Raw genomic sequence first — 14,509 nt, forward strand, 5'->3', positions numbered from 1 at the left:
GAGAGGCCCGAGGTATCTTAATGATGGTGACTGATGGGGGAGAGGAAGCGGAAAGCGAACCTCTCCTGGACTTGTTCTCGTCTCAAGAAAAGGATGGGTCAGTGGAGGGGGTGATTCTCTCTCCATCCCTAACTCCTGAACAGCGGGAGGACTGCCACCAGATACTGGAGCAGTACTCTACGTTGTTCTCCCTTGTCCCGGGAAGGACTCACCTGTGTACCCATGATGTGGACACAGGGGACAGCCCACCAGTGAAGTCAAAGACCTACCGGCTGTCCGACAAGGTGAAGGCTAGCATCCATGGAGAGGTTGCCAAGATGCTAGAGCTAGGAGTTATAGAACCTTCCAACAGCCCCTGGTCCAGTCCGGTGGTGCTAGTGCCAAAAGCCGCTCCACCAGGCAACACGCCAGAACTGAGGTTCTGTGTGGATTAGCGGGGACTGAACTTAGTTACAAAAACTGATGCCCATCCGATCCCTAGGGCGGATGAGTTAATTGACCGGCTAGGAGCTGCCCAATACCTAAGTACCTTTGACCTCACTTCAGGGTACTGGCAGATCTCCTTGACAGATGGAGCAAAGGAAAGGTCAGCCTTCTCCACGCCTGAGGGACACTTCCAATTTTGCGTGATGCCCTTCGGGCTCAAAAATGCCCCTGCCACTTTTCAGCGGCTGGTGAATCAGGTCCTCTCCGGAATGGAGGGTTTCTCCGCTGCTTATCTGGATGACATTGCTGTCTTCAGTAGCAGTTGGGAGGACCATTTGCAACATTTGCAAGCAGTTCTCCAGGCCCTGAAACAAGCTGGATTGACAATCAAGGCCAGCAAATGTCAGATTGGGCAGGGGTCGGTTGTGTACCTTGGACACTTGGTGGGTAGAGGGACAGTGCAGCCCCTGCAGGCAAAGATTGAGGCAATCATGGCCTGGGAACCCCCCAAGACACAGACGGATGTCGGAGCTTTCCTGGGCCTCACAGGCTACTATCGTCGCTTTGTGAAGGGGTATGGCACTATTGTAGCGCCCCTCACAGAGCTCACCTCAAAGAAACAACCTCGACGGGTAGTTTGGACGGAAGCTTGTCAGCAAGCTTTTGAAAAACAGAAGCAGGCAATGTGTGCAGCACCAGTCCTGAGGGCCCCAGACTTCTCCAAGGAGTTCATTGTCCAGACAGATGCATCAGAACATGGCATTGGGGCAGTGTTATCGCAACTGAATGAAGAGGGCCTGGATCATCCTGTGGTTTTCCTATCCAGGAGACTGCTTCCCCGGGAACAGAAGTGGAGTGCAATTGAGAGGGAAGCTTTTGCGGTAGTGTGGGCTCTGAAGAAGCTGCGGCCATACCTGTTTGGCTCACACTTCCTGGTTCAGACTGACCACCGACCCCTTCGTTGGCTAATGCAGATGAAGGGGGAGAATCCCAAGTTGCTGAGATGGTCCATCTCCCTACAGGGAATGGACTTCCGGGTGGAACATCGGCCCGGAGTAGACCACGCCAATGCAGACGGTCTCTCTAGGTATTTCTGCCTTAGTGATGAGGACTCCCAAGGGGTTGGGTAGTTCTCCCCACTTTCAGCTGGGGGGGACGCGTGTTAGACCTGTCTGGCCCTTTGCGTAGTCCCTCCAATTTATTATTTATTTTGTCCCCTTTTTGCCCCTCATGCCTTTATATATTTTGTGTCCACTAAATTTTTATGGTGTTGGTCTGAGGGATAGGTGCTCTTTCACCTTCATAATCTTTCACCTCAGTCCTAAATGCCTTTCCTGACAGGAATCTACTTGGAGTCACAAGATGATGGCTACCAACTGTCGCAACTGCCATTCCCTGGAATGCCCTCATAGACTAACATTGGGGCCTTCCAGAACCTTCTGGACCCTACTGGACCCTGTGTGGACAGGCTATATAAGGGTAGGGGTCAGGAGGCCATTTTGTGAAGCTTAGAGAGTGAGAGGAGTAAGGTGGTGGTGAGGGGAGGTGGACGCACAGAGAGAAGTTAGTTACACAGAAAGTTTGACAGCCTCTTCTGATAGACGCCCCCCCTTTGCCTCTAACTAAACCCTCTGGTGGGACCTTGTTACCCGAGTGAGGCAGCTAAGAGATTTCAGTTGGCCCCCCTTGCCGAGATCCTTGGACATCTGCTAGCCTTTAGTCACTGCACACTGAGTAAAATCCTCTCCCTTTGATTTGCCTTACCGGACTCCCGGAGAAGTGGCAATGAAGCTCCCTGCCCGGTTGGAGACTCTGTGAGGCGGAGGTGAGGGATTTTGGCAGAGCTGTTGGGCCGGAGCAGGAGATCGGCTTCACTGGTCTCTGCGCATGCTTGGTGGCGCGAAGCGGTGACCAGCGTGTGTAAGCGGGCGGCTCCAGAGGAGTGAAGGCGTCCTGTGCGCCGCGCAGGCCCAGTGGAGGGCTGAAGGAACTCCTGGCTGATCGGCGGAAGAAGGTGGAACCCCGGAGCGGAGCAGGCTCGATCCTAGAGTCGCTACTCCCCCTCGCGCATGCCTGGTGCTGGTGGGCGGCTGTTGAGGAGCGGAGGCGTTTCGTGAGCTGCGCAAGACCAGAGGCGCGCTGGGCGTCCGACTAGACTGGTGAGGAGCGGAGCTGGAAAGACTAGTGGGCGGCCCAGCAGCGTGAGGGAGACGGGTCTGGTAAGGAGCGTGGAAGTTCTCCTGTGCCTTCAAGAGGAGCGGGGAAGATTACAGAAGTAAGCGTCCTGTCTGGGTGAAGTCCCAGAGAAGGACGGATATTTCCTTTCAGGCGGTAGGGTTCAGGGAAGGTGGTGTGACCGAGTCCCTGGCGCCGATCTCAAGCAAGGTGACATTTAGACTTCCTGTCTCCTGAGCAGGGGTGTAGCCCCAGAGACCAATATATCGATTTCATCTAGCATTGCTCACAAGTTGATGGGCGTGAGTGACATAGGAAGCTCGAAACCTCTGGGAAGTAGACACTGTCCCTGACCAGGCAATAGAACCAGCCTAATAGAGGGTGTTAGCAGGAAATCCCCTATTGGTAGAAGGGGTGGGTTGTTCCTTGGGTTAGGGCTGACAGAGCCTGCCTGTTTCCAGTTTTTCAGGGCACTGCATGGGTACCCCAACAACAGGGTCTTCAGTGGAATTTTGATTTGTCACCTGTATTCTGATTTCTGAAATGCTGATGACCGATTGGGGGAACTGAAAAGGGATAACGTGCTCAAAGTTCTATTTGCTCTAGCCCTTTTGAGTAATTCTGATAGAAGGCTGTAAGAGAGAGTTCAAGCCTGAAACCATATGTGATTGACAAAGGAAATGTAATTTAACTGTGAAATGTAATGTTTAACTTTAAGGGTGAAAAGAAATAACAGGAGAAATTATGGTGTGAAAAAGAAAGAGAAAAGCCAATCTATTTTTATAAAGCAATCCATATTTTTCCAACACATTGGTGTGGTGTCATTTTTGAGTGATATTGCATTGAATTACTGCTGGGTGGCTTGCAGCCTTCACACATGTGCCTCTGTTGATATTGTCTTACCCTAGGCCAGGCTACCCTAGGTGACCTGACAACATTAGGTTCCAACACACCGTCCTTGAGCCCCTTTCTGTGGCATAAGGGCGACACAAAAATTACATAAATATGCATGTTGGTGTCCGGCACTCATTTTTAAATCCGCCCCCCCTTCCCTATCCACATTTAAATGGCCGCTTGCAAACTTTTTGATGGTTCTGCATTTACCCTCTCCCCTCCACTTAAGTTAAAGCCTGGGGATATATTGCTCACCAATTCCAATCTTTCTTTACTCCATCTCCTCCCCAGTTTATAAAAATATTGCTTGATATCCTGCACCTAGCCCCACCACCATCTATGGCTGCACTCCCCTCTAAGCTGTGCTCCCTGCTCTCCATTGGACAGGAGAACCAGAACCTAGCTGACAGCCTCTCTGCGAACACTTGATCTGAAACAATTATTTTGATCCACAAATTTATTATTCAATAAGGGATCAAGTGTAATTAATACACATAGCAAAGCAGTCAACTGTATTCATGGTCATACAGTGCCCCGGGAAGGAGAAGGAAGTGATCGTGAGGAGGTAAGGGAGTGATGGGATAACGTGACAGTAAAATCACAAATTCAAAATATATTTTTCACGCTATGAATCACATAGCAGTTAGTGCCACAAGCTTATGGCGACATTATTTCAGAACAGGCATACGACACATAGTACAGTATAAATGCAATTTTTCGCATGTGTGGTTGCCGTGAAAGGAAAAGCCGTCGACGTTTCGACCCTCTGAAAATGCAGGAAGATTTAACCTTGCTGCGGGGTCTTCATCAGGACCAAAGAAGGGGCAGGGGACCTAGTAAACGGATGTAATTAACTTAGATTAGAGGGGTGTAGCTTCAACCTCTATTTATCACATAGGTAAATGCGAGCGTGTAAGATAATCAATATTGTTACAAAGAAACTTGCATGCAAATGAATCCACGTTTGGCAAACTGTTAGATGAGAATATAAATCTAAACATTAGAATAAACAAATGATTGAATAGATTGGCGTAGAGTTAAATTGACACATTATTACCAAAGTCTGGGTGCCTGCGTAGGAAACTGGCAGAATACAGGGCGGACAACCACTCGCCTGATGGAAGTGCACTAGAGTGTCAAATTAGGGAGACATATGGAAGGCCACAATGTCACTGAGAGCCTAAATATTAGTTATGTAAAAAGGGGCTAGTACAATATTAAATAGATAACGGACATACCACATGGTCCGTAGTTTACACTGTGGTCATATGGGAGCTTAAGTCATAAGCAGGTCGGAGTCAGCATCTAAAATAATTAATGGGTATTAATTAGAAAAGGGCTGAGGTGGCAATGACAACATACAATACACGTTAAAAAGGGGGCGGGTGGAACGGGAAGCTTACCGAAACACGGCGTTATGCCAGTACTTGGTGTTCAGTCAAGCAATGTGCGCGGCGGAATTAATCCATAGTCGTGCTGAAAAAACAAGGCATGTGGATCGTAAGTAATCCGTGGATCGTAAGTAATCTTGGACATAAATTATAATGTAATATTGAAATCTGCAGTCTTCTCCCACAATATAAAATAACGCAGAATGCACTGAGTTCACTTTCTGTACAAAATATGTGGTTTTAAAGATTTTAATCTAGGTTTTTACTCTGGCATTTTACAAGGAATCAACCTTTTTTATGGGTTTAATTAGATTTTATGGAATATGCATAATTGCACAGAATTAATTGTTACTCTGTCCCACTATATTAATTGTAATGTCTTATGTAATCAATTGTTGTCAAAGGCATTTTTTAAATTCTTTGATTGTAAATGTTTTCTTTTCTTGTCTGTACTTCCTGCTTTTATGGCTATATTAGCCGAAATAAATTTGAACTGACTGACTGACTGACTGACTACTGTCTTCCAATGGAAACCTTTTACATACCAACTTCGTTACCATATAGCAATGCAGCATTCTATCTGAAATGGAAGATGCTTCCAGCACAGCTCAATCCATACACTTTGACAACAAATGTGCTCATTCGAAGATAAAGTGCAAACATCTATTTTCAGATTCTTTATCATGCCCCTTTTCATATTATTAAATCTAACGAAACAATAAGTGTGTTCACCTTGGTATAGCTATGCTAGCAGTTGGAATTTCCAACACTGCCTGTCTCTCAGGCATGACATCATCAAAACGTACTGTCGTTGTTATAAACCCTTTCCAGAGACAACAGTTACTACCTTAACTGTTTGGCAGATGCAGATCTTTGCATACTGCAGTTTGTGAGTACCTGCAAAGTATTAACAACAGATAAAAAATAAAAGGGCTGAATTGGTCACCCGCATAGCAACCTGTAGGGAAACATGCCAAGCTGCATTATGCAAAGGATAGTATGACACCATAAGCAATAGTGGCTTGCTTCCACTCGTGGGTCCGTTCTATTCATTATGCATGGGTGAAATGAAGTAATGGTAACTACTTAGTCCGCGTTGCGGTAGTATAGCAATTAGGTAAATGTAGGTATTTAAACAATGCATACTAGGTGAGATTAGGCAAACCGGCTAAAAGGTAGCTGAGTAATTAGCGTTTAAAATTTTTAATTAATTCTATTTAGGAAGCAAATATTTGATCTTTTAAATACTTTTAGACCTTACTTGCACTGATTGGGTACTCACACTTCACTCCCGACGCCCTCCGGTCCAACGCGGTTTCCGTTTGTGTGGAGGGGGCGTGGGAGCAGAAGGGGGGGTTTGGCAAGCCAGGCTGATGCTGTTCCGGGCAGCACACATAATAGGCCGGAGGGGTGTGCAGAGGTGCAGCAGACGCATGCAGCGGGAGCGCAGGGGATGCGCCTAAGCCAAGCCCATCTGCGCCCGTCCGTGCCCGACCGGGACCGGGGGCCAGAACCCCTGCCCCCCGGTTATCCAAAACACGCACATACACCTCTTCACAACTTAGAGAGCTAAGGGACTTGAGCAAAAGAGACTGCCTCCGTTCTCTGTCCCTAGTCAATGGGGACTCCTCGTGCAGAAAATGCCCTTTTATTCTGGAAATAAGCTTAGGAAATCATAGAGAGGGCCCTGCTTCTGCAACTTATAAAATGTTTTCCCTTAATTGTAGGTCTCTCCCCAAATACACAGGGGAGCTAAATATGCTAAATATGCTCATTGAGGACATTTATCCAAACGTCCTATTTTTAACTGAAACATGGACACATAAGGACTCAGCCATCGATGTGGTCTGCCAATTGCCCTCAGGCTATAATATTCAATGCAAAGTCCACATGGGAAAAAAAGGAGGGGGCATTGCCATTATTTACAAAGATCTTTTCAAATATAGAGTCAAACCCAACTCAGTACTTAACTGTGAGAGTTTACTTTTTCCATTTTACTCTCAGCCAGACTGACCTTTTCTGGGTTTCTTATCTATTGTCCACCGGGGTCAGTGGGACACTTTCTTAGCTCATTCCCAGAAGCCGCGGCTTTGCTGGAAAAATCCTCCAGTAATTTTACGCTGATAGGGTATTTTACCCTACACTTTGAGGACCCTAGTAAAAGCGAGGCATCTGAGCTCATACAAGATATTGCTGCAATACAACTCATACAAAAAGTCATAGGGTGTACGCATATAAAAGGTCACGCCTTAGATCCAGTGTTCACTAATATCATGGAGCTGATGGTAGAGACTCCTATTGCCCTACCATGGTCTGATCATTTAATGATCACTCGATGCGAACCCAAGGAACACAGCTCTACGAAAGTCCACCCATGGTCCAAACTTTCCGCTGAGGAGTAGTCGACAGAGATTAAAAACTCAAAGCCCACTTTTGATTCAGACATTATTTCAGCATCTAAGACTTTTAATCTTTGTTTGGAATCTACTCTGTAGAGTCATTCCAGTTAAAAACTTCAATCGCAGAATGAGAGAAAACACTTCTCCTTGGTACTCACCTCAGCTCAGACTCCTCAAACAGACATGTAAACAGTTAGAGAGGACATGGTGGAAGGACTTTAGTGAAATCAGCAAAACAATATACAGAGAATCCATTAATCGCTATCAGGCTGAAATCAAAAGGGCACAGTAACTCAACTATGAGGAAAAAATCAAGGCAGCAGCAAACGCACCTAAAGAAATCTTTCAGATCACCAAGACACTTTTGGAGTCGACCCTCTAGACACTTTCTCAAGTACAACCACTGGTCAATGTAATGAACTGGCGGGTTATTTCCAGGGAAAAATACAATCTATTAATAGTACTCTCCCTGTCTCCCCCAATGCCCAGTGATCTCGTCACCCTTTTGACTGAAACGACTGGTCAGGTCTAGCTCCTTCCCTCAAAAAAAAAAAAAAAGGGTTACAACCACTGGGGCGCCGCAATGTGATCCAAGTAGGTGACTATACCTCAGGGAAGAAGCCACAAGTTACGTGCAACCCGGACGCCCATGGAGCAGGCAATTACCGAGCTCTGAGTTTTTTTCTTCCCAGACACGGGAGAAGATCACTCTACAATTTTAATTGGTCCACAATTTTGTGGTACCTGATTATATATTGATCTAGGGCAGGGCACGCCTAAGCGTGTGTGCACCACCCAGGTCACTTTGGTCCTGACGAAAACCCACAATTGCAAGATGGTTGAAACATGTAGACCTGTATTTTGAGCACAGAACACACGTCTCTATTTTAATACACTACACTTCTCTAAACACTGAAGCCTGCTTAATTAGACATTGGTGTATCACTTGTTTTTATAGGGAGTTCAACCACTCAAGAATAAAGTCCACGAGTGAGTAGCGTTGACCCCCTTTTTAATATCACTCACTATATTTTTAGCACTGCACATATAAAAAAGAAACATCCCGCTCCACTGTAATCAGGTGTCGTAGCACACCCTGTTGGCATTCAGCCTTCGGGGTGGGACCCCGATGATGAAGCATGTCACCAACTAGGTTGGTGAGTGAGGGGTCTTCTAAAAGGGCTATCTGTACACTTTAAATGGTTGGGCTCACCGTTTCCTACTGCAGAAACTTGCTTTGCAGAAGAACCTAAGGGGGCACTCCTCCATTCTGTTGTTATAAATATGTACTAAGGGACCAGGAGTTCCCTCCCTCCACATATGTAGATTACCCTTTCTCTCTCTGTTTGTTTAAAATAATATCCTTCCCTCAATGCACAAGAGGGAATGAGCCATTCCCACCCTGGAGGAATTTCCACTTTTGGACATGGAGACTTTATCTTTATCTGATATCTTCACCCAAATAAAATCAGGCTCTCCTTTAGATCCCGCCCCTCCTCATATTTTATACAAGGTAAAATATGTGGTATTACCAGCCATTCAGGGGGTGCTAAACCTCCCTATTTCAAATGAACTTGTGCCACCGTCTTGGAAGCACGTCATGGTAAAAGCACTACTGAAAAAACCTAACCTGGACCCTGAAGTACTGAGCAACTACCGTCCTATATCCCTGCTACTCATGCTTAGTAAGATCTTGGAAAAACATATACATTTCACCCTGTCATTCTTTCTAGAAACCCTAAAACTTTTACATTACTCCCAGATGGGTTTTTGCCCACAACACGGTACAGAATCCGCATTAACAGCAGTGGTTGAGGAAGCTAGGAGGATAGTAGATCAGGGAGGAGTAACGGCTATCATCCTCCTAGACCTTAGCGCGGCCTTTGACACAGTCAATGTCAATGTTCTCTTTGAAAAGCAGGGGGAGCAGGAGCAGCCATCTATTGGATTCAATATTTCCTTAATGGCAGAATTTTTCGGATCTTCGTGGAGGAATCCACCTCCAGGCCTCTACCTCTTAACTATGGAGTGCCCCAGGGATCTTCTACAAGTCCCACGATTTTCAACGTATATATGAGTCCACTGCCTGTGGTCATCAAGCCGTTCCAGTTTAAAGTAGTCATAGTCACCTATGTGGATGACAGTCAGCTGGTGGTAACTCTAAACCGTCTGTAGACTGATCCTGCAGACCTGGAGCTCTGCCTGGAAAAAGTTGCCACTTGGATGCAATATTCATGTCTCAAATTCAACTAAGAAAGAACAGAAATCATGTACTTGGACAATAAGTCCAAGTTAGTCCCCACACTGTCCTGGCCTCCTTGCCTAGGTGCCCCCCCCACAAGTCCAGAAGGCCAAGATTAAGAGCCTTGGTGTGTGGCTGAATAATTCCCTCAAACTCGACTAGCAGGCAGTGTCAGTGTCAGGGGCTTGTCACGGCATCCTCAGAATACTGTGGAAAGTACTCCCCCTACTGCCCATAGAGGCAAGGAGAGTCGTGGTCCAGGCCCTGATTCTTTTGCGCCTGGACTACTGTAACTCACTGTATTTGGGAGCTCCAAAATCTACTCAAAGGAAGCTTCAGGTGGCACAGAATTTTGCTGCGCGACTTCTGACTGGCTGCTGCAGGACGCAGTCGGCCAGGCCCAGTCCGAAAACCCCGATCGAGGAGAGGATTTCCTTCAAGGCCTTGTGTACTGCTCATAAGACTCTTATGGGCATAGGCCCTCGCATCAACCAGTCTCTGATCACTGCGTACCTTCCCAAGAAGTCTCTTCGCTCTGCGAATATAAACTTAGCCAGCATTCCTAAAAGGAATAGGTTGCATAGCAGAGATCACTCTTTTTCATACAGCATAACCAAATTGTGGAATACCCTCCATCTCAATCTGTGGCTTGAAACTACCCACCTTACCTTCCGAAAGTGTCTCAACACTTGGCTATTCTGGAAGAGTAATTGCTAGCCATCAACTTTAACCTGTTTTGCCGCTAGCACTGGGATGCCTTAGGGTAGCCATGCACTCAACAAATGCTAATTAATAATAATAATAATAATAATAATAATGATAATAATCTGCAGCAATGAAAGTTAGGCCTTGTGAAGACTGAATAGGTCCTCTCAGAGGTCTAAAGCGCCATCTGCAACTTTCAAATGTTTAGGCCCTTGGCTATAATTCTAGCTTTATCAATTACAGATAAGTAACGCAGGTCAAAATCCCTGGTGGGGTATACTCCGGCCTGGCGGTATACTACAGCCTGTCACACTGGTACTAAAACATTCCATCTTGTGTTTCTAGCAAACTCAACATCACCATTGTGCTAGTTACTGATTTCCTTCATTTGCCTGTTGTTGCCCTTTGGCAAATAGGAAAGTGTGCATTGTGCGGTTCATGGCAGCCACTACACTCAATATAGGAGAGAGTGGAGAATTTATAGAGTGAGGTCTTCCACATCCAGTTACCCCCAAACAGGGTGAAAACCCGAGTGGCCTTATCCTTGTAATACCAGGTATATATTTATCATCAAGCTACAAATATGATGAGTACTGATGTTGTTGAAGCTGCATTTTATTTGTAGGGGTGCATTATAATCACACATGTAGAGCGCACTCACATATAATCCTTTGTCGCGTTAACATGGAGTGTTAGAATTTTTAAATGTAATTACGTGAAACGGTGTATATTTAATCCATTGAATAGTAACTTAAAAAATCAATATAGAATGTAAATGTAACTAGCAGAAAACATTAACGTGAAGGACTAGTGTTGTTACAATCCTTCATTTATTGAATGTGTTTATTAAGGTGTCATTTTTCATGTAGGTAAGAATATTAACTGAAAGTGTCTTAATTCCTTATGTAATTCCGTAAAGCTCATATGCTATTTTCTTACGTTAGGTGAATCTTGTAGGCCTGAAATGCAATTTCCCTGGAAGTTATTGCTTTAGAATTAACAGTCTGAATTTCATGTGTGTTGTGGATTTCTTTCTTTTTCACTCTCTGTGTTGCAGGTGGAAGAAGCACAATTGTTAACTAGAATAATGTTTTTGTTTTATTAGTCAGGCAAGGAGAGAAGGAGATACATCGTAAGCCTAAACCGATAAGGGAAATTGTTGTGTTTTCACACCGGAGAAGGCCTGGGAATCAAGGTCAACATGTTGCAGTTCAGGAACATCGATGTTCCGTGGAAAGTTACCTATGAGATTATATTCAGAGTGGATGGCATGACCTGCAAGGACTCTTGGCAAAAATAACTGTAATAACGTGATGCTAGAGTAGGGAAAGTGCCCACTTCTTCTCTGCCTCCGGAGATAGAGCATCTTAGAACAAGCTATGTCTCAATAGCTTTATGCTATCCGTCCCATCGATGGCGGAGAGACTACTTAGGAAGACTCGACATGCTGACACCTTTTTATTCCTTTTCCTGAGAATGCTTAAGAAGGGATGTCATGTTAGTGTTAGTGCAGGGATAGATTGATGCTTTATTTTCATCAACCCTTGATGCAGAGAAATTTGGACCCATGCTTTCTGATGGTCTGCATCCTATTTCTTGAGTTAATTATTTTGCGCATGTTGCACCACCTCAACTTTATTCGCAATTTTGACTTTATGCTCACTCCCATGTATGTTTACACTCTCGTTTTGAGGTGCCTTTATGTTTAGTTGTTTTTGGATTTGTAATACATTAACTAACCTTACCTAGTTGTCTGTGGTTACTATGTGTCAAGAGAAATTCCTGTTGAAGTGAATGGCATTAGTAACGACTTTCCCCACTCTACGCTTACATGCTGCTAAAAAGAACCATCGGATTGTGATTCTAGAACAGGCCTAGAATTTTTGGGGCCGGCTCTTTCAATAACAATAGTAAATCATCACTTACCCTCACATTATTTTTTAAGTCAATATTCTGACTGACATTTTTGTAGCACGAAATTTAAAATGTGACATTCTGGGAGTTTAGTTTGATGATCTTGAGTACCATTTTTTCTGTGTGTCTGCTTCACAAATACGACTGCAGGGTAGAATTAGGGCTAAACGCGATCAAACAGTCCCGCGGTCAACACAGGAAGTACCTCACCACAAAAATGTGGATGTACATAGAGTATGTCAGCCCTGGGATCTCAACTCAGCAGCTGTGACACGTGACGATGATTTGTTTTCATTACTGTTTTGTTTCAGAGTAGAAGTAATAGAGATAGCTGCCCTGTGGAGAGAGAAATACCCGTTAGTTTGTATTAAAGAAACTGGAGATGGCAGCCCCTCTCACAGAAATCAGCCACTATTTGACCCTGACTTCTGGGCCACTTGCTGAGCTAGAGAACACACGCAGCATGTCCCAGCAGCCTTCAAGTTCATTTGCTGTGTGCAGGGCCGTTTCTGCCATTAGGCAGGACTAGGCGGCCGCCTAGGGCGGCAAAATGGTGAGGGCGGCATTGTGTTGTGTGGCAAATCATGGCAATGGATGTGGAGTGCACTGTGCATGCACGCCGCACCTGCTGTTTGCTTGCTAATTATTGCTGTGACATCAATCTGATCATGTTGCGCAAATGCGCACTTTAGAGCCGAGCGCGGCACACCCTAGATTAGTGGTGGCGGGGGCGGGGCAGCGTGCACCCTAGATTAGTGGTGGTGTGTGGACTGGAGCGGGTCGGGACACACTAGTGTGGGTCCCCAGGGCCGTCAATCTTGTAGCGCTGGATAGCGCTACCAATGACGGCCCTGGGAAACAATTTTGGCCAATCCGTGAGCAGTGCTTCAGCCAGGGAGGGCAGCCCAGTGACGGTGATGTGCACGGCACACAAGTGCAGTGCCACCGTGCTACCATCTCTCGGCACGTGCGGGGGACGGACTGTGTCGGCTGGCCTGGTGGCGCTGCTCTAGTACCCTGTGATAGCCGTGAATTAAATACCACAGTGCCACACAGTCTTTTTGTCCCGTCCAGACCGGTCCCGACTCCGTCCCCGGCCCTCTTTTTTTACTGTCTCCACTCCGACCCTGGTACCACGAGCCTGCAATCAGCCACAGCCCTGCCGTGGTGGGTCGTGGGGACATGACGTGAGTCTTGCACTGAGCAGTGCACCAGCCGCCCGGTGAGTCACGCAGTCAGCGAAGGCCGCTGGCTGTGAAAATAAATATATAAATATATATTTCGGTCGGAAATAATGGAATGGATCGGATGCATTGCATGCAATACATGTAGTAATAATGTTGTTCACTCATAAAAGCACCATTTCCTGGTATATATATTTCAAATATAATTATTAAATGTGCCAAAATGTCTCTCTTATTGAAGCTGTGTATGCATCTTTTGTCAAACTAAGGCTCTATAATAAGTACACGAAGAGTAGATGGGGTTTGCAGAACATGTCTGGCTTGAGACATATTTCGACAAATCCCACGCCAGGAATTCTTTTGGAAATGCTTAACATTACCAAGCCCGTTATTGTACATCATTTCAGGAAACGCACTGCCATAAAAGTCTTCGCGAGCGTGATTCGGAGGTGGCCAGGATAGTCTGCACTTCTCAGAGTGAGCTCGCAGGCTTCCCATAGATACACGACGGGCCTTCTGCAGATTAAATAAATGGTTCCTTTCAAGGGAAACGTGGTAAAGGTATCTTAACTGAGTAGAAAAAATTTTCTGGGGGAAAAAAATAATTCTAATAGTATCCAATTTGTCTGATGGTGGGATGACGTCTGGAAAACTTCTTTGGAGGCGTACAACATTTTATTACGCAAGTTTAGTCTCGGTTCATTCCCAAATTATTAGCCTACTAAATTCACAGCGTCCCCCTTTTGCTACATCAATGCGATTGCATAGTTATTCCTTCAGTATTTACCGTTTGGTTCTGAAAGTGTATGTTCCCTTTTCTTGCAAGTTAACTTTAACACACTTTTGATAACGAATCACAAAACTGCACAGATTGTGGCAATCTTTTTTGATTCAAAACTCCCATTTTTAATGTGTAAACCTGCGTGCCCAATTCTGAACAAACATTGGGTAGGAACTGTAACAATCGCGACAGTTTTATAGAGGAAATATTTGCAACACTCCACAGATTTTTTCTTGATGCAATGCTCGGAGGCCAAATATTAAAGAAACATGAAAAGTATGTTTTTAAAAGAGAACATTGATCGGGGTCAGACTGGCCACATAGGGCAATCAGGCGGTGTCTGGTGGGCTGGCCTGACTGGTCAGTTTGTGGACCTCTTTTATGGCCTGCTGTGCATG

The sequence above is a fragment of the Lissotriton vulgaris genome, chromosome 4_1 (assembly GCF_964263255.1).
Source record: "Lissotriton vulgaris chromosome 4_1, aLisVul1.2, whole genome shotgun sequence".
Classification (NCBI taxonomy): domain Eukaryota; kingdom Metazoa; phylum Chordata; class Amphibia; order Caudata; family Salamandridae; genus Lissotriton; species Lissotriton vulgaris.